This window comes from Peromyscus californicus, unplaced genomic scaffold (genome assembly GCF_007827085.1).
Source record: "Peromyscus californicus insignis strain IS unplaced genomic scaffold, ASM782708v3 Scaffold_4__1_contigs__length_199733344, whole genome shotgun sequence".
Taxonomy (NCBI): domain Eukaryota; kingdom Metazoa; phylum Chordata; class Mammalia; order Rodentia; family Cricetidae; genus Peromyscus; species Peromyscus californicus.
The window spans coordinates 150,166,646-150,190,975 of record NW_026294562.1 but is presented as its reverse complement, the minus strand read 5'-3'; the positions used below and the strand labels follow the sequence as shown (position 1 = coordinate 150,190,975).

The 24,330-nt window shown below is 45.7% G+C and overlaps 1 long non-coding RNA gene and 1 pseudogene across 1 annotated transcript; both read left to right on the top strand.

The window, feature by feature from the left end:
- The first annotated feature begins 3,451 nt into the window (after window positions 1-3,451).
- LOC128095554 (serum amyloid A-2 protein-like) lies at window positions 3,452-24,330 on the top strand (annotated as a pseudogene).
- On the top strand, window positions 4,535-10,142 carry LOC128095560 (uncharacterized). The gene is made up of 2 exons (XR_008213263.1): window positions 4,535-7,858; window positions 8,384-10,142. It is a non-coding gene; the product is annotated as an uncharacterized LOC128095560 (long non-coding RNA).

The following is a 24,330-nucleotide window of genomic DNA, read 5'->3' as shown; positions in this document are numbered from 1 at the left end:
CATCTACTTCAGTGACTGTTAAATAAAAGACCAGTGAATACTTGTCCTGTGATTAAACAGCCATGGGATAAAACCCAACACCTTAGTCACTGACACCCATGAAAGTATAATGGAGCAGAAGAACTCCTGTTGCTGACACCATAGCCTTGGGATCGCCGTATACCAGGGTACTGCTCACATGTGGATGGCACTGCTGTATGGAAAACTACTGTGCTGCCATTCACATGAAACCGCAGCACACAGAATTCTATACAGGCTTTGATGGTGGTAAAGAATCTCTCCATTCCTGGTTTGTACTTACTCCAACGCACTTCTTTTGGTTAACCACGTTAGTGTACAAGAGTGTTCCCTGTTGTGCCAGCAACAGCCTCATGCACCTGATACTCACTCTTTCTTTGTCATATTGGAGACAACATGGGTGAATTAGCCTGTATTGTCTAGCTGTGTGCAGGTGCATGTTCACACGATGACCTGGGTGCCTTCTGCCATATTGTGATATTGAGGAGCTATGCCCTCCATGAGTAACCAAGATGGTAGAGCTGTTAAGACAATTGTGGGTCCTTTGAGAGTTGGAGCCTTACTATAGAAAGTGTGTCACTGGGGGTGGGTTTTGAGTTTTTATATCTCATTTGCTGTTTACTCTCTGCTTCCTGCCTGCCTTTGAACTTCCTGCCATGTCTCCCCGCCATGATGGATTCTTATTCCTCTGAAACCATAAGTACAAAACCATTCTTTTGTAAGTTTCTAAGTTATGGTATTTTTGTCTTGGCAATAGAAGAGTAAGATTCTGCATCTCTCAGAGCACATCCGGGTCTTTAAGCAGTACATGCATGTAGCAGTGCATGCACTGGTGCAAATTCAGAAGGCCCAGGAGTACAGAGGCGTGGACCCCTGGATGCACACTTTCTTGGCTGTGAAAACAGCAGAAATGCTACTGAACATCACTGGGGCCACTCCATCCTACACTTTTTCTTAGACACTATCCCCTCTACACCAGGACTTTGAGGGTCTCGCAGTTTCACTATGGGGCATAGCTGAAGTCACTCTAGGTCCTGGAACCCAAGGTAACTCTTCTCCTCTGGACCATGTTGTTTCCAAGCCCAAAGTGCTGGATTTTAAGATCTATGATGGGAACTCAGGTTCAAGGCCTCTCCTGGACAGATCCTCTGGTGTTTTGTAACAGGGCTTTCACATATGGAGAAGCATGGCAGGGTACCAAAGGGACAATGTCCAGGTTTTTGTTGCCTGAAGCTGGATTGCTGTGACCCATGGCCCTTTTCCAAACTAAGCCACCCACCCTAGAATTCCTGTAAGCCACCATTCATTTTTATAATGGATGGGCCAATTTCCAGAAAGTCTTCTTAGGGAGTTCTGAGGTAGAGCTGGAGTAGGCAGAGTGCTGGCTGAGGGCTGCTATGTTCTGGGTGCTGGTCCTTGAATGACTCCTACAGACTCTTAGGCTCTCTGTAGACTCTCTGCAGGCTCTTTCAGAGAAATGGATTTGGAAAAAGATAGTTTCTTCTTCCTGTGTAACAGCATTCTTCCCAGAAGGGGTCCTGCTCATGACAGAAGGAATGGGCTGACTGTGGCTCTCTGATACATGGATCCCATTCCTTCGGGTGAAACTCGAACCCTCTGTCCTGTATTTAAGGTTTTCCAAGTTCAGAATTAGTCTGCAATTCCTAATGTGTGTGCTTTCGTTTTGTTTATATTGCATTGTTTCAAACTACTCAGGACTTCACACATGCGAGCAAGTACTATACCAATGAGCCACATTCCTAGCCCCACATTCACTTTTGCGTGCTGTATGTTATCTCTAAAAAGAAAATCTTGTTTATAAGCACTTTTTATGAGAATGTCTCAAAAATATATTATAGACATATCTATCCCTACTAGTCAGACTTTTTAGTTTTTTTTTCACTCTTGACCCTCCATTCCCTCCCCCTCTCTCTCTGTCTCTCCCTCTGTCTCTCCCTTCCTCTCTCCTTCTCTGTCTCCCTCCCTTTCTATCTCTCTCTTCCTCTCCCTCTCTCCCTCTTCCTCCCTCTCTCTCATCTCTCTTCTTCCTCTTTTCTCAATAGATTGAAGCCTGTTGGGAAAACCCAGCAAGACATCCCTTACAGTCTACTTGGTCTTTAGGAGAGAGTGTCATCCTGGCTTCTGGGTATCAGCCACTCCACAGAGCCCCCAACTAGCGAAGAGGGGAGGCTGCTGCCTCTGTCTAGAGTTCTGAATATTCCATTCCTAGGCTCCCTCACTTGGATTGGCTTTCAGTGCACAGCCTTCATTCAGTGACCAGAACCAGCCTCCCAGGATCTTCCCTCTGCTAACAAGATCTCACTAGTCCACCTTACCATGCTAACCCTACCAGCATCACTGACAATCCTTGGTGCTCTTCAGGCAGGTTTCCCAGTGTTCTGCCAGAGCATGATTTATGGTCCATCCAAAGCTCTCTGTGCTGGACCAACAGCATTGACTGCTGCTGTAGACTGGTTCTATCAAAACCTCTCCCTGCAGTTCTGAATCAGCACCCTCACCCATTCAAATGTACTCATAGGAATCTTGACATCTTGAATCAAACATTAGAAAAATTGTCCCCACCCCATCACAGACAGGAACATTGTTAGGGAGCAGAGATTCAAGACATCTGACTCTACCTACCAAAGTTCCCCATAGGCCAACAGCAAGGAAAGCTAGATCCTGGATAGATGACACCTGTCTCTGCACACCTTAAGGAACCTCCTTACCCCAGCAAACCCTTCCCAACCCAACAGCCAATCAAAAAAATCAAAACTGTCCTGTCTCCTCTGGTTAAGCTGATCTGTGAATAAAGAGTATCCTGGAGTCCAGGGAGATTCCTTTGTAGTCTTTCATGGGAAATGACATGGTGGGACTTTCTCCAGGAACCCAGCCAGGCACACATGCCATTGGCCTCAATGGGGAGTCTCAACATAAATACCAGCATCCTCTCCCTGACAGACACAGACTATCACCTACTCTCCAGGACTCAGGTGAGAGATGACTCCATGGACTGACCTACACAAACACTTCTGCTCCTCTGTCCCAGAGTGTGATTTCCTTTTAAACTAACCTTTGTGTTCTAAGTATATACGGTGTGAAGTCTGTGCTATGCTGCAGGGGCATGTGGGAAATGCCTCTCAGTGAATTGTGGGTTCCTGTAGGGGGAGACAATCTGCTCTCGATGTCTCTCTTCCTCCATCAGTGCTGTTTTGCTGTCCTCCCAGACAGACTTGGTTCAGGGCTGATGGGATCATAACTGAAGGTTTGTGATTTTGAAGAAGGTCCTGTTGCAAGGTCACTTAGGCGTCCCACTGGGATTCTAGTGAGTTGCAGTGGGAATGGACAACTAGACTCTTCCTGGATTACAGATGTTTAAGGGGGAGGTACAAATTTGCATGTGACTCCTAGATTCTCTTTTGATTTCCACAGGATGAAGCTTCTCACTGGCCTAATTTTCTGCTCCCTGACCCTGGGAGTCAGCAGTTAGTTTTCATTTACTGGTGAGGCTTACCGAGGTAAGGCTGATGCATGAAGTGTGGCTTGTGGGGTTCAGCCAACCATTTTGGAACTTTTGCCCACTGCATCAGGATGTAACTTCCTAGTTTTTTTGGGGTGCCATACAAATACAAATCTCAGATTGGTGGTCTGAACACAGTAGGTGGCAGAGCTGTGTTTGAACTTGGCTGAGCCTGAGACCAGTTTAGCCTGGTTGATGTGTCTGCTTGCTGTCTCCCATGTGAACTTATTAGGTGCCTGTGAAATCCCCCATAGGCTTCAATACTACCTAAGCCTGTGTCCTCTTAATCCCAGAGTCTCAGGAATTGATCTTGGGTGTGGCTGTCATGGCAGGCTTCAGCAAATCCCTATGTGATTGAACCTACAGCCACCACTGAGGACTGTGTCTCTAGTGCCTCCTCAAGTATCCACCCCACTGCACGGTCTGTTTAGAAGGACTAGAAATGCCTGTTTACAGTGATGTGCTGCACACTGTCGAGATGGATTGCTTAGAAATCAGTACAGAAGTGCTCCCCATGTTCAGCCTTTCTCCCTCTTTCCTGTGTCTTCCGCATTTGGAAGTCCCTCAGAAACTCAAATTCATTCTTGAACACTCATTGTGGATTAATGTTGGAGACCGACTCCGGACAGCTATGTCCTGGACTTTGTCAAGCCTTGACAAAAACTTCCTGACCTAACTGCAGGAGATGTGACTAGATAAGACCTTCCTGGCCTAACTGCAGGAGATGGAGATTAGGTAAACTTTCTGGAGCCTGTCAACTGCAGGGGGCCCGGGATCAAAGCGACCTCGCCCCTGACCCCCTCCTTAGGAATTTTCTCTCTCCCTGCTTCCCCTGCTCCCCTCCCTACCTGAAGCCCTGTTTATAAGCCTCAATACCCAGTCAATAAAGGAGACCTTGACGCGACTCAGACTGACTCTGTCTTCCCTTATTGCACCTGGTCTGGTCTCCTTTCTCTCTCGCCCCCATTGATTTTTTTTTTTTTTTTTTTTTTTTTTTGGTTTTTCGAGACAGGGTTTCTCTGAGTAGCTTTGCGCCTTTTCCTGGAACTCACTTGGTAGCCCAGGCTGGCCTCGAACTCACAGAGATCCGCCTGGCTCTGCCTCCCGAGTGCTGGGATTAAAGGCGTGCGCCACCACCGCCCGGCCCATTGATCTTTCAGGAGGTGCCTCCTCGGGTCTCCCCAATAACCTGGCCTGCGGGACGGGCAAGTGGCGCCCGAACGTGGGGCCCGAGGCACTGTGACCTGCCGGACGACGGACAACAGAAGGGGCCCCCCCGGAGAGGATCAGGGTAGAGACGCCCGGACTGCATCACTCGTGCAACGCGGGAGAGTCTTGAGGTAAGTATGTCGTCCCATCGATCATGGGCAAAAATTTATCTAAAGAGGCTGTTTTTCTAAAGGAGATGAAAGGTAATCTTAGGGAGAGAGGAATAAGAGTTAAAAAAAAAAGGATTTAATAAAATTCTTCCAATATATGGAGGAGAAATGTCCCTGGTTAGTGATTAATGGACCAGGAATTCACCCTCTGACTTGGAACAAGGTTGGAAAAGATACTAACAAATTAATCAGAGATGGGAAAATGTCCCCGACGCCTTTTTTAGTTTTTATGGTGTGATTAGAGATGTTTTACCGGTAAGAGCGCTCTCTGTCTTGTCTGTGTCTCTCTGTCTTGTTACTTTTGTTTTGTACTTTGCAGGCTTGATTTGTACTTTGCAGGCTCTCACTGGGACAGACGTGTCCGGACAGTGAACCTGGCGGCAAAGGGAGACGTCCCAGAGCCCTAAGGCCACCTCAGAGGTGACCATTTGGTTTAGGAGCATCTTTGGGTATCTTCCCCCACGGTGGGAGGAAGTGCCACTTTGTATTTTGTCCCGGGAATTTGTCAGAGCCATTTTGTGGGTTTTTTTTTTTTGTGTGTGTGTGTTTTATTGTGATCATTGTTACTTTACTCTCTCCTTCTCTTCCAAGAAAAAAAAAAAAAGGTGCATGTCTGACAGGGATGTGGAAGCCCCTGATGTCTGTTTGATTAAGAACGGAGATCCTCCAGTCTGGATTGTTTTTGGTGTGATTGAGCCTGGAGGGTTGCCCTCCCCCAACCCAGAGCACATCAGGCTGTCATTGTTCTTGGAGCTTTGTTGGTTGTTTTGTTGGGGCAAAGTTTTTTCATGTGCCCTTGGTCTTGTGTGTAATGTATTAACTGTTCTCAATGTTGACTTGACTGTGACGCTATGGGACAGTTCCCTTCTTCTCCACTAGACCTTTGCCTAGCCCACTAGAAGGATGTTTGAGCCACAATAGAGGGAACTGGGTCCCCCACCCCCACTCCCCGATTGAACTGAGATAAACAGGTAGCTCCTGCCTGATGGGGCTTGCATACTGTAAGAGGGGCTTGCTGGCTGTGAATGAGGCCGTCGTCTCAGTGCTGATGTTCCGGTTCTTGGATTGTCTCTGTAAATGTTATTTGTTTCTGTCTACTAACCTCCCTTATTTTCCTAAAGGAAGAGGAGGAAAGAGAGTCATAACAAAGGCCACCTCCGTCCCTCCTTAGCTCTCTTGCTATCAGGACTGCAGCCAGCTGGCTGCTCTCACGAGGGTGGGGGTGCGCGCTCTCCTTACAGGCGGGCAAAGACAGGAGCTCTGGACAGGGCAATGGGGACTGCCTGCAATTGACAAAAACTGTGTGAACACTAAACAGAGAATCTGACTTTAGTCAGAGGAGTTAACAAAACTTTTTTTCAGGAACACTGGCAGCCAAGGACATGCTCTATGCCCACTGCTCCCCTTCCCTTCCTTTACTGTGATAAGTTCAAGGTCTCTTCTGCCGGCCAGCAGCTTCTCTTGTTAACCCTTCTCTGTCCTGGTATTGCTTAAAAAGAAATGTTAAAATTATCAGTTCAAGATACTGGGAAAATTATGCTTTTGTTTCCACAGGAAAAATAAAAATTTACATGGTGTGAAACCTCAATAACCCCCCTTCCTCTATCCCCTACAGACAAAGAGGAGCCTAAACCAGGATTCCTAAGTGTAGATAAAAAGTTAGACCCCTTTTTCCCAGGTGGTTTTATCAGCTACAGAAACTTAAAAAAACACAGAGTCCGAATATATGACCATCTGACAGAGGCTAAGTGGTCATAAAACATCCCAAACTTCTCGAACCCTGGAGACAGCTCGTAAAACTCGTAGACCGGTTGTTTAACAAACAAGAAATAAAGATAACATAACTGATATGAACTGATAACATACTGATATGAACCAGAAAGAATGGAGGCAGGCTGTGAGAGATGAATTATGTGGTCTGTGCCTTTAAGAACTAGCCTCACAAAGAAAGGGCACGCTCCTTCCAATCTCCCTGCTGTGCGTGAGAGATTTGGAAGAGCCCCCTGCCGCGGCTTGTAAACTTTGACTTCATTTGAATGAACCTTGCTTTTTGCATTTTGTACCTAAGTATCTAGGTGGCTTCTTTGGGGCGATCTGGGCATAACAATGGGTTTTGGTCATTTGAGTTCAATGGGTTACAAATACTTGCCATCATTTAAGAGAATTGGTTTCAAATTATTGTTGGTTAAGATAAAAAAAATGTTTTAAAAAATATGTAAAATACAAGTTATTAGAATATATAAAAGCAAAATATAAAGGTCTGAGGATAAAAAGGCTTAAATAATGATCTAAAAAAATGACTTGAGATATATAAAAAAAAAAAATGAAACATGTTTCAGATTTCTTTGTCTTGCTATTCTGCTGTTACATTGAGACTCCAAAGGGTTATAGTTGTAAAAATGTCTGTCTACTGTACAGGTATGAATGAAAAATGTGGCCAAATGTATGTTTGGTTTTGAATGTCTGAGTTTGCATGTCCTTTATGTTAAGGAATACAAGTTAATACTAGTCATCTGGCTATTCAGATACTAGTTTAAAGTATAAACTGTTCTATTTTAATAAAAAAACCCTGAGAGGTATATTTAACTAATATATCTATAGGTGAACAAATTGGCCTGGTTATTGTTACCAAACTTAGAGATATTTTCAAGATTGGGCCTAGATTTGTTTGGCTCAGATACATTTAATAGATAATGGTCCTCAAACCTGTCAAGATCTGTTAAATATGGCATTTACATTATTTGATAAAAAGCTTACTATAGCAAACAGAGACTCCAAGCTCCCCAGCTCCTAGCAATGACTCCCAAGGTCTCCAAAAAAGATATAGAGCAATGACAAGAAGATGCCACCTGAATTGTGGACAACACCGACCACTGGGCAAGACACTCTGACTCAACATCTGCTGCCAGGGATTTGGCCTATGAGACACTGACAAGATAAGGTCAGTTTTTACCAAGTTGCTCCTCAACAGGGAAAATTTCACATTATGGGCCCAGCAGCCAAGACTGACGCTGTCCTGACACCTGTCCTGCCAACACTATGAAGACTATAGGAGCCTGGGATGATGACAGTCTGGTTTATGGATAGTCTATGTTTTTTTTTTTTTAAATAGATTTAAAAGTCTGCACTCAGGTAAAGTTTAACCTTCTCAGATCTTTGATGACATTGATGACTGGACTAGCTATAGCTTTCTCAGCTTAGTAATTGATTGATCAATGGATTAATTAATTAAAGCTAATAAGTCTCTTCAAAAAAGATAAACAGGTTCTAAATATAGACTTACAGATGCTTTTCATTGGGCCAAGGAAGTTTCAGTCCAGTCTATACTTGGCTCTCTAGATAGAAAAGACACTATGGATTTCAGGGCAAATTGATAATACTACAATTACTAAGACTATGGGTCTAAAAGTTCCAAATAAGTTCATAAGTTTTAACTTCTGTTCCTAGTTTATATCTATCTCAACAGGTTTCCACTTGGCTGACAGATACATCCAAGCATCTTTTGCTGGTGACAACCTACTGCAAATGACTGAGCCCTGAACTTGCTGACAGCTGATATGGACCAATTCAGCCGATATGCATACCATCTCTTCAGCTGGTCAATAAAACATTCCCTCTTGTCTTTGACTAACATTCTGGCTTTCCAGGGCCTTGACAACAACGTCCCAATGTCAGCAGGAAGTAATTATAAAAGAGAAAACATCGCCCTTGTTTCCCGCCCCCCTGGAATGTTAGATCAAAAGGGAATTTCTTGTCATAGGGAACCTGAGATAAAGTTCCAGGTTCCTTGAGGATAAGGAACTCTGTCAGCCATCATAAGGCTTTTGGCCCATGTGCTTCTGCTAATTACTGTTGGCTCTTATATCACTGATGTCTTAACTAAATGATGATTCATGTCTGGGTACCACTAAGCTGAGGATGCTAGAATTCCAATATCCACCTCTGAACCCATGACACACTTGCAGATGGCAAAAACTGAATAAGGGGAAGCTCGCTTTGCCATTGATAATGGGAAAGCTCTTATATTCTGGTCCAATTAGTCTCTGATATGGAATTCTTTGAGCAGAGAGGCAGATACACTCGAGAACCTGAGTCTATGACTATTGCCCTATTGTTAGGTATTGGGGGTATCACTGCAGAAATTGGTACAGGAACTACTGCCCTCGTGCAGAGCAACCACCTTATGCAGTTACAAATGGCTATGACTACTGACCTAGAGGCCATAGAAAGATCCATTTCTGCTCTGGAGAAATCTTTAACCTCGCTCTCTGAAGTTGTGTTACAAAACATAAGAGGTCTGGATTTACTATTTTTAAAGGAGGGGGGATTATGTGCAGCCTTAAAGAAAGAATGCTGCTTTTATGCCGACCATACTGGTATTGTCAGGGAATTGATGGAAAAATTAAGGAAAAGGCTAGCCCCCCCCCCCAAAAAAAAGGGGAGTTTAAAAATCAGCACAGGTGGTTTAAAAATTGGCTGCAAGGGTCCCCCTGGCTCTCCACCTTGCTACCTACCATTCTAGCCCCCTTAGTTGTTTTTCTCCTTCTCATTACCTTTGGTCCCTGGGCCTTTCAGCAGTTGACTCAGTTTATCAAAAATCAGATTGATTCGGCCTCACCACGACACATCTCGATTCATTATCATAGAGTAGATTCCGAGGAGGCCAGCCAGGAGCCCCATCAAGGACTCAGATTCAGTGTCCTAAGGCCCTAGCGTCCCCACGGTCTTGCTAGAGGGTACCCAATGACGGGAATAGTACAGGGCTCATGCCGGAGACAACAGCGTACAGAGGTCGTCGAGACCAGCTCAACATGGCACGCTGCCGAGCGTGGGAAGCCCCTTGTGTAGCCTAAGACAGGGACTCTCTCGGACCCTAGCCACCCCAATCACAATGGACTTGGTCCATTTTTGAGAAAAGGGGGGGAACTGTTGGAGACCGACTCCGGACAGCTATGTCCTGGACTTTGTCAAGCCTTGACAAAAACTTCCTGACCTAACTGCAGGAGATGTGACTAGATAAGACCTTCCTGGCCTAACTGCAGGAGATGATGATTAGGTAAACTTTCTGGAGCCTGTCAACTGCAGGGGGCCCAGGATCAAAGCGACCTCGCCCCTGACCCCCTCCTTAGGAATTTTCTCTCTCCCTGCTTCCCCTGCTCCCCTCCCTACCTGAAGCCCTGTTTATAAGCCTCAATACCCAGTCAATAAAGGAGACCTTGACGCGACTCAGACTGACTCTGTCTTCCCTTATTGCGCCTGGTCTCCTTTCTCTCTCGCCCCCATTGATCTTTCAGGAGGTGCCTCCTCAGGTCTCCCCAATAACCTGGCCCGCGGGACGGGCAGATTAAGGTTAATGTGACAGTGGCTTGGGACATTTTCAATTTCGGGAGATACATTAGACGACTACTAGGGGATTGTGCTGTTGGTAGGAGGGACGGATGCTGGAAATATATTCAGTGCTCAGATCAGCCCTGGAAACGAGGGACCCAACACAACAATAGGGCCAAGACTGAGAAATTCTGTTCTGTGATGATAGCTCCCGTCTTTCTGTTCCACATTCCCATTGTGTAAAAAGAGGCAGCTCACACGTGCACAGTGTTTCTCACACTAACACATCACAGGTGGACCATCTTGTTTTTAAGGATTTTTAATTCATTAGTTTTTAAAAACATTTCTTTATCGATTCTTTGGAAATTTCACATCGTGCCCCCCAATCTCTCTCACCTCCCAGTCCCTCCATACCCACCATTACCCCTGCAGTATGCTCCCCCAAAATTAATTCAAAACAAAGCAAAACAAAAAAACCCACCTCACTCCTCCGTCTTTCAACACGTCCTCCTTCATCCTAGTGGTATCAGGAGCTGCAGTGTGTCACGAAGTATACCCCTTTTGTCCAGTCAGCCACACCCACCAAATATTCATTGTAATGAGTCATTGGTCTGGTTCAAGGCTTCTGATCTGGTATACCATCAACCCTGGGCCCCCACTGAAACTCCTCTTGGTCATCCTGTTGTTGCCCCGAGTCATGGAGATCCTGCAGTCATTGTTCTGAAGGTCCAGTGCCCTTGTGCTCTCTAGCAGGTCATAGATGGGGCAGCTACTAGGGTGGGCCAACCCAAGGCCCGGCAGGTGGGTCTGGATGGTAGATGAGCTGGTCAGTCTGGGCCACTGGGACCACACCCTCAGGGGACGGACAGAGCCAGTCCGCCTAAGCCATACCATCTGAGCCAGCTCTCCCTGGCCTGTGGTGAGAGGTGGGGCCATCTCTCCCATGGGGGGTGGGTGCGGCACCAGCTCTCACAGGAGCACCTTCTAAGAACTCTCAGTAGTAACCTGGAGAGACCAACTAGGGTTAGAAAATGTTCTTCTCCACCATGTCTCAGGCTGCTCTGACCACAGGCTCAAGCCATGAATTTTTCCATCTCTGTCTTCCTCTCATGTTGTCTTTCCCACCCAGGGGCTGGGGACATGTGACAAGCCTACTCTGACATGAAGGAGGCCAACTGGAAAGATTCAGACAAATACTTCCATGCTAGACGGAACTATGATGCTGCCCAAAGGGGTCCTGGGAGAGACTGGGTTGCTGAAGTCATCAGGTAAACATAGACCGTTGGGACACTGGGCCTGGGTAGAAGGTATTGACTGTGCTAGGAGACCAGGGGCAGATGAGCCCCAGAGAAGGTCATGCCAATCTGTGGCCCCTCCCCCTCCTGCTCATGCAGTTACTTCCTCCATTCATGCTCAGTGTGGATCCTGGGCTGTGGGCAGAGCCAGCACTCAGCTCATGCTGGGTAGGCCTGTTTCCAAATGCAGACAGGGAGTGATTCATCCCTGCCTGTCTGGTGATGGTCATTCAGTGTAGGGTGGCCAGACTGGCCTAAGCGTTGCTGGGCTTGGCAGGGTCACTGTTTCAGGCCCTCTTTCCTGGCCCTTCCTAGTTTCCTCCTAAAGCCATTCCATGCAAATGAGAGAACTGGGGGTGTCGACTGTGGCCATGAAACTTGGTGATAGATCTCCTCCATGTCTGCTTCTCCTAGTGATGCAAGAGAGGGCTTTCAGAGTCTCATGGGCCGTGGACATGAGATACCATGGCTGACCAGGAAGCCAACAGATGGGGCCTCAGTGGCAAGGACCCCAATCACTACAGACCTGCAAGACTGCCTGACGAATACTGAGCATCCTCCTTACTGCCTTAGGAGGCTGTGCTGCGGGCTCTGGGGTCAGGACATGGGGTTCTTCACTTTAGTGTCCACTGTGGGTGTGGAGGGCATACAGTGCACAAATAATAAATTCGTAAGAGATGAAGTTTCCTGTCATTGTGTTTTAGTGGGTGGAGCTGTTTGGTATAAAGGGTCAATACTAAACATAGTCCGGAATAGAATATTTAGGCTTAGGACTGATGTTCTCAGAAGTTACATAGAGAGATAGTTCTTGATGACGGCCCCATTCCCCATTTAGGCTCATGTGACTATTCAAGTCCCTGAAGTTACAGAGATACTGTTTTCAGACCTTTCTATATCGTGACCTCCACCCTCTGTGCCTACTGTTCCAGAAATTTCTCTTCTCTCGCTGCATTAGTCTGATATTTCTCTGCCTCTGTGGACAGCGACACAACTGTGGGAAAATTGCCGTGGTGAATTCTGCCTCAGCCACTGCCATTTTGATTCTCTGTTTCAAATATACATTTCTCTCCCTTCTTCCCTCCCTCCCTCTTTCTCTCCCTCCTTCTCTTTTTTTCTTTCTTTCTTTCTTTCTTTCTTTCTTTCTTTCTTTCTTTCTTTCTTTCTTTCTTCCTTCCTTCCTTCCTTTCTTTCTTTCTTTCTCCCTTATTTCCTTCCTTCCTTTCTTTCTTTTGTTTGTTTCTTTCTAGATTTATTTATTTATTATATATACAGTGTTTTGTCTGCATATATGCCTGCATGCCAGAAGAGGGCACCAGATCTCATTACAGATGGTTGTGAGCCACCATGTGGTTGCTGGAAATTGAACTCAGGACTTCTGGAAGAGCAGCCAGTGCTTTTAACCTCTGAGCCATCTCTCCAGCCCCCCAGGCTTTTCTGTATAGGTATGCCACTCTGCTTTATCCATCATGTCATGGTCTGACTCAAGGCTTTTTCATTATGACCCCTTTTCATAGAGAGAAGAACATCACTTTGAGAAAGCCTTATCTTAACCTTAGGAATCCTAACCTAGACACTGCACTGGGGACCAGGGATATAGCTCAGTTGACAGAGTGTTTGCTTAGCATTCATGAACCCTTAGGGGATCCTTAGAACTGTGTAAACCTGGTGATGGAGCACATTTATATTCCTTGCACTGGGGAAGTAGGGGCTGTCAGACCAGGTTCAAGACCAGTGCTGGCTATATAGTGAGAGTTGAGGCTAGCCTGGGATAAATGAGACCCTGTGTACAATAAAACACACACACACACACACACACACACACACACACACACACACACACGCATGCACAGATATGGATACATATGGATATATATCCCTCACATTAAAATAATAGTAGCATTGTAATTTCTAAAGTATTGGGGTATAGATCAGTTGGTAGAGTGCTTACCAATATGAATGAAACCCTGGGTTCTATTCCAAGCACTGCATAAATTGGGTTTAGTGTCTCTTACAAAGTGCAGGCAGGTGGATCAGAAGTTCAAAGTCCTTCGTGGATACATAGGGAGTTGTAGATCAGCCTTTGATAGTTGAGACAATGCCTCAAAAACAAAAACAGTTCAGGTAAATGGATGGAGCTGTAAACAATCATCCCAAGTGAGCTAACCTGGTCTCAGAAAGGCAAACATCACATGCTTTATCACTTTTGTGTATGTTATCTCTGAATTTCTGTTTCAGTTAGAATTCCCACAGAGGGGAGGGATAGGAAGGCACAACAAGTGGGGGTAACTTTCAAGGGGGAGGGGGCAGTCAGCTTTCTCTGAGGGTGTGAACCATGGTAGGTGGAAGAACACACATCCGAGATTTGGAGGACACAAATGGGACTTGGTGACTTTAAAAAGAGAGAGAGAGCGTGGAGATGGGTGCACAGGGAGGTGGGAGGTGGATCTGGGAGAAGCTGGGGGGGGATATGATCAAATAAATTCTGTGAAATTCTCAAAGATTTCATAAAAATATTACTTTAAAAAGAAGAAGAGCAGGTTGGATGGATGAGCAGATGAAGATTCCTGGCACACAAGTCTCACAGCCTGAGTTCGATCCCCAGAGCCCATGGACAGGTGGAAGAGGAGAACTGACCCCACTAGATACCCTTGGATCTCCACAGCTGTGTGGTGGTGTGTGCCACACATACACTGGCCACCAATAAAAATGGTGGGGTCTGGAGAGATGGCTCAGTGCTTAAGAATGTAGTGTGTTGCTCTTCCAGAAGACCTGAGTTTGGTTCCCAGCACCACATTGGGAGGCTCAGAACCACCTGTGATTCTAGCTCCAGAGGATCTGGCTTCCCCTCTGACCTCAGTGGGAAGCTGCATTCATGTGTTCTCCCACATCCATGTAATTAAAAATAAAGTAATAACAAAGGAGAAAATGAACCTGTTTCAGGCTTTAGTGAGGCACAGTTTTAAATGTGTCTCTAAGGAAGTTTCCAGAGAAGAAGAGGGAAAGTTTCTCCCTAAATGTGGGTGACACCATAGCATGATCTCAGATGGGCACACATAAAAATAAACAATGAAATAAATCTAGTTTAGGTAAGTAAATCTTAGTGTGCTTCTGTTGTTGTATATAATATTACCCTCTGGAAACTTTATAAAATGTAGAAATGTATTTACCTCATGATGCTACAGGCTGGGAAGTCCAAGGATGGAATCTGGTCCCTGGTGAGAGTCTTGTATCTCAGTCCCTCTGAGAACATCATATTGAGAGACAGATCAGGTCTGGTAGTTCAGGTCCCTTCCTCTTCTCACAAAGACATTAAAGCCACCATGGGGTCCCATCTTTATGAACTTTTCTGATCCCTACTTACCTCTAAACCTCCAAAACCCACTGCTGGCTGAAGCTGGGGATGAAATTTCTAACATGTGGACTTGTAGGGGAGACATCCACATCACAGAGGCTTCTGTCTCTGTTGGGATTCTGTCAGGAAAGAACCCAGTGAGACAAGGTGGCAACAGCAGCGTTCCGCAAGGGGTGACAAGGTGCAGAGACACTGGGACACCCCTGGACACAAAACACTGAATCCTATCAAAGGCTCTCTCATTTTCTGCACATTAGCAATAGAGCAAGGCTAGAGGAAGGACAGAGAAATATGTCCCTGGGACTGGGCGTTGAGTGTTTAAGGTCTCATTCCACTTCTTGTTCTCTCTGTTTCCTGCTTAGGTTTGAGCTGTCTCCTCCCGCTGCCATGCCTTCCACTAGCTGCCATGTCTCCCCAGAACGATGGAATTTTTTTAAACTTTCTTTATTCTTCACGTCTTTCACATCATGCCTCCAAACCCCCCCCATCTCCCTCTCCCACCAAAACAAAATAAAATAAAATTTTAGAGAAAAAAGGGGGAAATGGAATAAAGTGAAAATCCAGTCATGGAAGCTGCATTGTGACACAGTGAGTCATGAAGCAAACCCTTTATCCATACATTTTTACATGCGGGTGTTCATCATAAAGAATTGTTGGTCTGGTTCAAGGTCCCTGGTCTCTGCTACATCATTGACACTGGGCCATCACTGGGATTCTTCCCGGATATCCGTTTCTACCCTGTCTCCTGGAGATCCTGCAGCTCTGCATCTGCCAGATTGTCGACACCCGTCCCCGTTGGGGTGGTTGTTGGGCTTGATGTTGGGCTTGGCCAACCCTGGTTCTGGGCCTGGGTAGTTCCAGGGTTGGTCAGCCTGCCAGCTCTCCCCTGTCTTTCCCACCTGGGGGAGCTCTTCAGCACTGTCCTGACTAGTTCACCCCTTGCAACAAGGAACAATGGCCAAGGCCAGTTCACCAGCTTTCAAGTCCTCAGGGTCAGTTCTCCCACACCTACATCTTCAGGCCCAGCTCTACTGTGTTGCCCAGGTGAGGTATAGGGGCCACTCTCCTGAGTGCTGCAGCTGATGAGGGGACAGGGACAGCTCTCCTACTATTATGACCTCAGGGCAATCTGTTCCACGAACCTCAGGTGTTGATGGGTGTGAAGTGGGGGCATCTTTCCTCAACCCCTGCCAGTATATGACAGATGAGTAATGGGGACAGCTCTCCCATGCACACAACATTAGGACTGGCTCACCCACACCTCTGCCAGAAGGAATGATGGATTCTTATTCCTCTGGAATTATAACTAAAAATAATTTTTCTTCAAGAAGTTTCTTTGTTTAAAATATTTGTTATAGCAATAGAAAGTAACTAAGAATCTGCATCTCTCAGAACACATTCCTGTCTTGTAACAGGCTCCCAGACCAAGCTTGGCACAACTATCTCCATGATGGAAGCACCATTCAGGCCATAAAAACTTAGCACATTGACAGCATCACCTACCAAATCGAAAACAAAGACCTAATTCATCAAAGTTCTGGGAAAGTCTCTAAATGTACTAACCTTGCCTTTTGGTTTCTGCAGTTCTGCCTCTAGTTAGCTACTGTTCTTGTTAAATAACTGAAGTGTGTTGACCCAGAACATGGTATTTGTGATGACCCTGAGAAAGGTTTGGAGCTTCAATGGGATTCCAAAACACCAAATGTGGTCACCATCTAGCTACTAAAGACTTATTTTCTTGGCTTTTGGTTTTTCATGAGACAGGTTCTTACTATCAAGAAAGGGTCTCACTATATAGCTCTGGAACTCACTATGAAGACTAGGTTGTCCACAACCTTACTGAGATCCACCTGGTCTGCCTTCCAAGTGCTGATATTAAAAGTGTGCACCAACACTCCTTCTTTAATAAAGACTTTCTACTTAGACCTGTCTCTGGTAGTCTTCTCTGGTGGACACCCACAACATTCTTTAGTCAATGTATGAGTGCAGGTGAACCCTCCAGTGGAGGAAATTGTGAGGTGGCAGGTGAACAGAAGCATGGATCTATTGAGGCACAATTTCCTAGGTTGTTTCCTAGGATTTCACAAATCCGTAGTTTCACAATGGAGCTGTGAGTGAACATAAATAGGCCTGTTGCATCCCATCCTTTCCTTTATTCATTATCTCTCCTTTTCCAGGACACTGAATGTCTTCCACAGTATCAATTCAGCGCATAGCTGAAGTCACTGTAGGTTTAGGACCCAAGGAACTAAGTGACCCGTCACCTCAGGACCATGCTCTTTGCAAATCCACTTTGCAAATGATCTATGATGGGAACTCAGGGTCAAGGCCTCTCCTGGACAGGTTCTCTGGTGTTTCGTAATAGGGATTTCTCTTGGAGATAAGCATGGCAGGGTACCATAGGGACAATGTTCAGGTTTTTGTTGCCTGGAGCTGGATTGCTGTGACCCATGGCCTTCTTCCAAACTAAGCCACCCATCCTAGAATTCCCATAAGCCACCCTTCATCTTTTCTAGGGGTGGACCAATTTCCAGAAAGTACACTGATGGAGTTCTGAAATAGAGAGCTGGAGTAATCAGAGCACTGGCTGAGGGCTGCTGTGTTCTGGGTGTTGGTCCTTGAATGACTCCTGCAGACTCTCTTAGGCTCTCTGTAGACAGACGCTCCACATCTCTTTCAGAGAAATGGACTTTGACATAGACTGTTCCTTCTTCCTGGGCAACAGCATCCTTCCTTGGGTGGGTAATGATCATGACAGAAGGAATGGGTTGACTGTGGCTCTCTGACACATGGCTCTCATTCCTGAGGGTGAAACTTGAACCAACTGTCCTGTATTTAAGGATCTCTGAGGGCAGAGTTGCCTGAGGGGACTTACGTACAGTCTTTTGTTTTGTTTGTTTTGTATAGTTTTAAATCACTCAGACCTCACATGTGCGAAGCAAGCAATACACCACTGAGCCATGTCCCTAGCACAACACCCACATTTGCATGGTGGGTGTCATCTCTGAAAACAAATTCTTGCTTATAAGCACTTTTTATTAGAGCTATTTCAAAAAACATGTTATATCCATATCTATCCACGCTAACCAACATTTCTTTTTTCTTCACATCTTGACACCTTCACACTTCTCTCCTAACAGCTGTGAAGAGTAGACTGAGCCCTGTTGGAGAAAACCAGCAAGGCATTCCCATGATTCACCTTACAGTCTACTTGATCTTTGGGGAGGGTGTCATGCTGGCCTGTGAGTATCAACCACTCTAAGGAGCCCCCAAACTGTGAAGAAGGGAGGCTGTTGCCTCGGTCCAGAGGTCTGAATATTTATTCCCTTAGCTCCCTCTCTCGGATTGGCTTTCAGTGCACAGCCTTCATTCAGTGACCAGAACCAGCCTCCCTGGATCCTCTCCCTGGTAACATGATCTCACTAGTCCCCCTTCCCCTGCTAACCCTGCCAGCATCACTGACAGTCCTTGGTGCTCTACAGGCTGCTTTCCCAGTGTTCTGTCCAGAGCACAGTTCAGAACTCCATCCAAAGCTCTCTGTGTTGATCTAATAGCACTGGCTGCTGCTGTGGACTGGTTCCATGAAAAGATTTCACCATAGTTCTGAAACCAGCACCCTCACCCATGTCTTAGGCATCATGACATCTTAAAAAATAATTCATCTTATATCAAACACAGCTGTCTGTCCTAGGGGTGTCTGCTTCCAAGACAAATGCTGTAAAAGTTTCCTAGCATGAGCTTAGCTTCTGCATTGGAATTTGCAGGTGAAAAAAAAATCCCAGCAATTAGCACATTGTGCCTTGGCTATATGCATCTTCTGGCCATTCCTAATGCACCATCTCCTTACCTTTCCAATTTGGTCTTTATTCCAGCAATTTCAGAGCTTGTTCCACAGTACGTACACATCACTGTCTCCTCACCCATCCCTTCAAAACTCTTTTTTTGTTTATCATTTCCACCAATAATAACAGACATTTGCAGTTTAAACAAGTAGAAGAAAAACAAATTAGTAAGTAAAGAAAGAAAGGGAGGGAGGAAAAAAGGAAGGAAGGAAGGAAGGAGGGAAGGAAGGAAGGAGGGAAGGAAGGAAGGAAGAAAGGAAGGAAGGAAGGAAGGAGGGGAGGAAGGAAGGAAGGAGGGAAGGAAGGAGGACAGAAATGACTGCAGCAGCATCTGTACACATGTACACCAGCAAACCAACTACCCAGTCAAACATCCAACAGTTCAAGGACTTTCCAAGTCTCTAGAATGTACCTTGATTGAACTAAGTCCCAGGGTGTTTTAATGTGAAGGAACTGGTGTCCACCAAATGGATTATATTCTGAAGCCATGTGTCCAGGTTGAGCACTAGTTTGTGTGTGGGATTCTTTCTGGGTGGGATTAGCATTAGAATTGGTGAACTCAGCAAAGTAGATTGTCCTCTTCTGTGTCTGGGCATCAGCTAAGCCAATGAGAACCTGAACCCATCAGCTACCTAGGACTCCAGCAGAGAGAAGGGGGAGGAGGGAAGAGGAGGAGGGAGGGAGGGATTGAGGGAGGGAGGGAGGGAGGGAGGAGAGGAGAGAGAGAGAGAGAGAGAGAGAGAGAGAGAGAGAGAGAGAGAGAGAGAGCATGGCTTCAATACATATGCCTCACCATTTAGACAAGTGGAGATACTTGCCCTTTTGGCTTTACAAGAGTTTCTAGTGTAGCCCTGGTTAACCTGGTACTTGTTCACTCTACAGACCAGACTGGCCTTGAACTCAGTGATGCACCTGCCTCTGCCTCCTGAGTGCTGGAATTAAAAGGCATGTACCACCTTAATACCTGCCTGCTTTTTGCCTTTTATTTGTTTTGAGACAGGTTCTCATTATGTAGCCAAGGCTATCTCAGAACTCATGTACCTCCCATCTCAGCCTCCTAAATGTTGGGTTAGCACCATTTCTTGACTGCTACTTGTCATTTTAACCATACATCACATGAGGAAATATTTAATACCCTCGGTTAGGTCCTTCCATGTGTTCTGTTGGCAAATATTTATACAGACTTACTGTGTGCTAGGTGGGCTGGTAAGTTCTAAACGTCAAGTTTTCATAACCTAGAATTACCTGAGCTGGAAGTCTGAACTGAAGAATTGCCTAGACCAGATTGGCTTGTGGGCTTGTCTGGGGGGGTTTTCTTGATTGTTGACTGAGGTGGGAAGACCCACCCAGAAAATGAGATGTTCCCTTTTATGTGCTGGCCCCAACTGTGTAAGAGTGAAGAAAGCTAACGGAGAGCAGAGGCAAGCAGGCAACATGGCTGCATTCATTCTCTCTGCCCTTGACCAGATGTGGTGTGACGAGATGTCTCACATTCCTACTGCTGTGACTCCCCTGCAATCATGAAGTGTCACCTAGAACTGTGAGCCAAATAAACCCTTTCCTCCTCTGAGTCTCTCTTCATCAGGGTGTTTTAGAAGCCTGGGTGGGCATTGTTTCAAGGAACAGGGATTCCTTGTACGAAACTACTGTGAACAAGACCTTGGCCTTCAGGAGTCTGGCCTTTTGGAACTGTGTCCATGTCCTATTAGGGTTTCTACTGCTATGACAAAATGTCATGACCAAAAACAAGTTTGGGAAGAAAGGGTTCATTTCAGCTTACAGCTTGCAGTGTATCAACCAGGGAAGTTAGGGCAGTGAGGTAAGAAAACTTGCCAAAATACAAGCATTTTACGTTATTTAGAACAAAACTATTATGGACAAGGAAACACTTGTCCATATGCTCTCTCTCTCTTCTTTCTTTCTTTCTTTCTTTCTTTCTTTCTTTCTTTCTTTCTTTCTTTCTTTCTTTCTTTCTTTCTTTCTTGTGCAGGATATTGAACTCAGAGCCTCACTCATGCTAGACAAACACTCTACTGCTGAACTATAGCCTCAACCTGTAACAGTTTATTTACCAGGAAGGATTGAGCAAGACGGATTCTGACAAAGCTTGTTGGATTTAACAGCTCTCTTCTCACCAATGTTAAGTAGAGAGAGAGCAGCTACTCCATGGCAGCAAGGTCCTAGCAGCCCTACCTCCTCTGGGACCTCAGCTAGAGAAAGGGACAGAGCTGGCACTCTTTTCCAGGGAGTGCTGCTCTCGCTGTACTCCTGAGATCCATTTCATATATGGTTGGTAAGTTCTAGTGGGGAACAATTACATTTTCTGATAGTTTGCTCTCTAGAGATAGGGACTCATGCCGCCCACACTGGCCTGGAACCAGCTTTGTAGCCATGGATGACCTTAAACTTCTGATCCTTCTGCCTCCACCTCCCGAGTGCTGGGAATACAAGCCTATGCTGCTGGGCTAGCTTTGTGTGGTTGTGCTGGGGATGGAAACCATGGTTGCAGACACTCTGGGAATGTGGACTATTGCTTGACTTCCAGTTCCAGCATTTCTGTATCTTTGGGGTCTGAGGTAAGTGGAAGAGGGACTCGGAAAAGGCTAGTTGATCAGCTTTAGTCGGCTTCACTAGGTACAAATGGGCTGCAAGCCAGCAATTCCCTGGAACTCTTGGTTATGCAGTGATCTGGCAGAGAGTCCTAAAGCCCGTTATTCTTGTCCTTGCAGCAGAGATTCGGAGATGAAGAAGGAATGCAGGTTAGATTGTCTGTACCAGTCAAAGTGTGGGTCTGTCTTTTTTTTTTTTGTTTGTTTGATACAAGGCTCATCTATGTAGCCTTGGCTGGTCTAGAATTTGCCTAGTAGACCAGGTTGGCCTCAGAATCAGAGATCCACCTGTCTCTGCCTTGGAGTTCTGGGATTGAAGGTGTGTGCCCCATGCCCCACCTGTGGGTCTGTTTTGACTGCTCTTTCTGGTCCTGCAGCACCATGAGGCTTGCCACAATCCTTGTCTTTTGCTCTTCATTTGTGGGAGTCAGTGGTGATGGCTGGTATTCGTTCTTCAAGGAAGCCATACAAGGTAAGAATTTGGAGATAATGGGCACATTTAACAGTGCCAGAGATGCCCTCTGAGCAGAGGCCACATATCTGTAGGGTGCACATACACCTTTGAAAACTACAAATGAGTCAGGGCAGGGGTGTGGCTTTATGTGGCTTCCTCCTTCTACACTGGTCACTTGGCCCCCTCTGAGGGATCTTTAGACACAGTTGACAAGGTCCAGCCTGTATTGCTGATGCTGATCTAAAGGGATTAGGATTTCCAGAGAGTGTGCTCCACAGAGGAAATTCACAGACAGCAAATTCCCCAGTCTCAGAGTGTTAGTGGACACTCAGTGTGTCTCCAGAGGCACATGAACTTAGTAAATGTGCACATGACTACAGATAGTACTTCCTATAAAATTCCCATCCTATTCTAGACTAACAGCCAAGAGCAAGCATGCAGAACTCCTGGAAATTCATCATTGCCATGTCATGTATTTCGATACCACAGTCTACTTGTAGTCAACACTGGTCACCCCAGCACCGTGTGTTCCCCTCAAACTGAAGCCAAAATACAGCCTCTTCCCTGTGTTGCTTATGAGGGATTTTGTCACTGGGGTGAGAAAAGTCGTGTTTTCCTAGTGGCCGTAGTTAAAGTGCTTTATCCTTCTCTTCTCACTGCACAAACTGTCCCCACATCTTCCCCTGGGATGTCATTGTCCCTTGTTTGTGCTCCTACTTGACAGCTCCCTCTTTTCTTTGTGCAGAGCACACACAGCTCCATACAAGTCACGGCCAGGGACACAGAAACTGTCAATCAGTCCCCCCCAATCTAATCCTTGGAGAAGTGCCCTCCTTATGGTCAACAGGGAAGCCCTCCCTGGGGACATACACTCACCTCCATGGACCATTTCAAAGGATTATGCTGTCAAGGGTGGAAATGTGAAAAGCCACGGGCTTGCATTCCTCCACCTCTGCAATGACCCCAGGTTCACCTTTGTAAGTTTCCTTCCTTTGTAGGGACTTGGGACTTGTGGAGAGCCCATCGGGACAATCTAGAAGCCAATTATCAAAATTCAGACAGATACTTCTATGCTCGGGGCAACTTTGAGGCCCAACAAAGAGGAGCTGGGGGCATCTGGGCTGCTAAAATAATCAGGTGATGGTCCTGCTGCGTCACGCCTCTCTCACTATTCCTGCCTGTGGCCTCTCCTACTCTCTGTGCTTACAAGGTCTGAGTGGTCTGGAGAGGAAGAAAGGGAGGGAAAGGATGGAGAGTGGGGATGGATCCACACACAAAGAAAAAGTGAAACCCAAGAAGGGCTCTCAAATGCATCTTGTCACAGGGTGTGGAAAGGACAAGCAGGCTGAGGTCCTTGGCCAAGAGGTTGATATTTCCTCTTCCCTGTGCCTAAGTTTTTACTCCTCCAGTATTTTCTGGGTCATTTTCTGGTAGGAGAAGAGGAGAAAGCTTGGAGGTGGGGCTGTCTCACTCTGGTATTCATCTCTTGTCTCCCTTCCTTGGATTTCAGCACCGGCAGGAAATACTTTCAGGGTCTCCTAAACCGGTATTATTTTGGAATGAAGGACCATGGATTGGAGCCTCTGGGATAGAGAACTGGGGACCTGGGGAGTCAGTTGCGCCTGCTTTTATTACAGATTGCTACCTTTAGGATTCAGCACACTTCACTATATTGGCCTATGTGTCTATGCGCCTACAGAGAAAATATAAAAAAATCAAAGGACAATAATGTCCATTTTGCTGTATGCCATCTTTGTACCCACAGTACCTGTTTTAACTCCTGCCACGAGTAGATGCTCTACAAACATGAGCTGAAAGAAGACAATGAAACAGTGTGTATTCCCCAGAAGTCAACACATTTGGAGGAGCGTCTAGAAGCTGTATAATGTATGACTGTTTCATTCAAGTTTTATTTGCAGATCATGGTGATGAGTCACCTTGAGATGAATCTGTAATTCTACACCAAAATCAATGCTCAAATTCTAGCCAGATGAGAAAGTCTTACTGTAGCATAGAACATGTTGGATTTTCTCAGCAATGCTTTGCAGCTCTCACAGAAATGAAAATTATGAAGTATAAGTAAATTATGAAGAGCCTCAGAAGAACTTAATAAATATTTTGATACTAAGTGTGGTGACATATTCTTAAATTGAAGCACATAGGAAGTAGAGACAGGAATATGGCTGCAAGTTTGAGGCCAGCCAGGGCGATATATCTATATAGCAGATCTTGTCTCTGTCTCTCTTTCTCTGTCTTTGTGTCTCTCTTACACTCTCTCTAACACACACACACACACACACACACACACACACACACACACACACACTGAAATACTGTTTTCTCACAGGGAGCATTAGCAGAAAACATACCATGTAGTAGTGGCACACTGTATTTCTTTAAAGGACAAAACACCATATCCTGAAAGATGTACACCTATGTACACACTGCCAAGATAAACATGGTTCCAATTAAACTGAGATAATGGTCTCTTATCATTCAGATCCTTATACTCAATGAAAATGTTGTAGCCTTA